Consider the following 2,247-nt stretch of genomic DNA (forward strand, 5'->3'; position numbering starts at 1 on the left):
GACATGGTTGAGAGTATAATGGCATGAAGATAGATATTTGAAACAGAAGATGTCAGATTGGATCTAATTTTTGAATAAACGTATAGTTTCATTGATTGTTGGATAAGAAAGTTCAGTAAAATATGTCATATAGGGGACAAACACAGTGATATTTGGAAAGTGAAATGAAGTTTATTTGATTTACAGAAAATGTGCAATAATTGGTTAAACAAAATGTAAATAAAGAGAAGAGCTGTGGCGACACAACCAAAGTGCTGTTTGTGGTCGGGATGTCGTTTTTGTTGACAAATTGGATGTGGATTAGTTGTAGTGTCTGATTGTGTTCCTTTGAATAAAAAGCTTTGTGAAAAGCGGGCTTTAGGTGAATTTGAGGCAAAAACCAGCAACAAAGCCTCTTGATTTGTGCCAAACCACGTTTTGGTGCACGTCGTGAGCAAAGACCACTCGTAGAGGACTCAACTTTTTTTTCCTTTTTCTTTTTCCTCCTGGAAACTGATATGGAACTAATCCACGGAGCCCACGGAGCATTTGAAACTGAGTGGGCTCCTGAAAGCTTTTCAGTAATAACGTTCATCAGTGCTCAGCCACGTTTGCACACACACACACACACACACACACACACACACACATATATACACACACACACACACACACACACACACACACACACACACACACATATATACTCTTACCGAACTCCGTTTCCATGGAGAGACATTTCACACAGCGCAGTCACAAGAGAGTAAAAAGCACTAGATCTGCAACAAGCATTTAAGAGCTCTGATGATACAGAGAAACAATTTTTATTGTCAATGGGGACTTAATTAATTTTCCAGGATGCACCATTCATCACAGCTCTGCTTTGTGAGCTGAAACTAAAATGCAAATAAGCTGACAAACAGTGTGTGACATTAGACTCGTTTTCTTTTCATCGCAAACTTTACAGCGATTCAGATTTTACATCGTCCGTTTCAGTGGAAACTGTAACGCGATATAAACCTGGCTGACCTCAGAAAGCCTGGTCCTAAACTCCTGAAAAAATGTTGGTCTCAGTATTTCAGTGCAAATATTTTGATGCAAAATTAAAAGCTTAATTTGATTCCACTGAGAATGAATTTTGTAAATTATTCAGATGCAGGACGTCTTTAATAAAAAAGAGAGCTCCACGGCTCAGATAGTAGCAAATCTGTGGAGAGTTCCAAAGAGGAATYTGAATGACTCTTCAACCACAAGATGGAAAATCTTTGCGTCTGATGAATCAAAAATATTGAACTCATTTAATAACTCAAGGATCAACACAGCCTGGAAAGGTGTTACAGAATAGTTTTTTTTTTCATTCTGTCAAACATGATGATGGGATCGTCACTTTGTAAGGATGTTTCTAGTTTAAAAAGCTGGGAAATTAGTCAAAACAGTGATCCCATCCTTCAGCAAAGTACCAAAGCAATGAAACAGAAAAAACTAGAAGCACCCGGAGAGTGCAAACCTCCACCAAGACCAATTTCCCCCATCCTGTAAGAGTTAATGCACAAAAGCAGAGATGGAAACACATTATAAGTTCTGACGTAGTGAACATTTAAGCAGCAGTATGCACGGGATTTCTTCTTGGTGGAGTCCAATGTGAAAAACAAAGTCAGACTCGTCACCCGACGTTATTCATGGTCAAACTGGTGTGGGATTAAAAGCTCCTAAGTTTTCATCAGTCACATTTCACCATGTAAAACGTCTGTTTTATCTCCTTGTATGAGTTTGTAATGGTTTGACTGTCTTTATAAAGTGCTTCCTGGCTCCCCCCGTCTCCAAACTTTGAGGCCCGCAGCTCTCTGTTTACAAGCCTAGTAGAGACAAACTGTTTTGATTGGTTGTTTCGGAAATGTGGTGTGTTTGAGGAAATGGGAAAAATAGGTTTCATGGTGCAGTCACACACTTCCTGGTCACAAAACATTCTCTAAATGCACATATTATGGCAAAAATTATTCATCATTAAATGTAGTTTTAACATTACTTTTATAAAGTTTAAGTCCGTGCTGTCCAATCCAGCTCACTNCGTTATTCATGGTCAAACTGGTGTGGGATTAAGCTCCTAAGTTTTCATCAGTCACATTTCACCATGTAAAACGTCTGTTTTATCCCCTTGTATGAGTTTGTAATGGTTTGACTCTTTATAAAGTGCTTCCTGGCTCCCCTCGTCTCCAAATTTTGAGGCCCGGCAGCTCTCTGTTTACAAGCCTATTAGAGGGAAACTGT

Source organism: Austrofundulus limnaeus, unplaced genomic scaffold (genome assembly GCF_001266775.1).
Source record: "Austrofundulus limnaeus strain Quisiro unplaced genomic scaffold, Austrofundulus_limnaeus-1.0 Scaffold303, whole genome shotgun sequence".
Classification (NCBI taxonomy): Eukaryota; Metazoa; Chordata; class Actinopteri; order Cyprinodontiformes; family Rivulidae; genus Austrofundulus; species Austrofundulus limnaeus.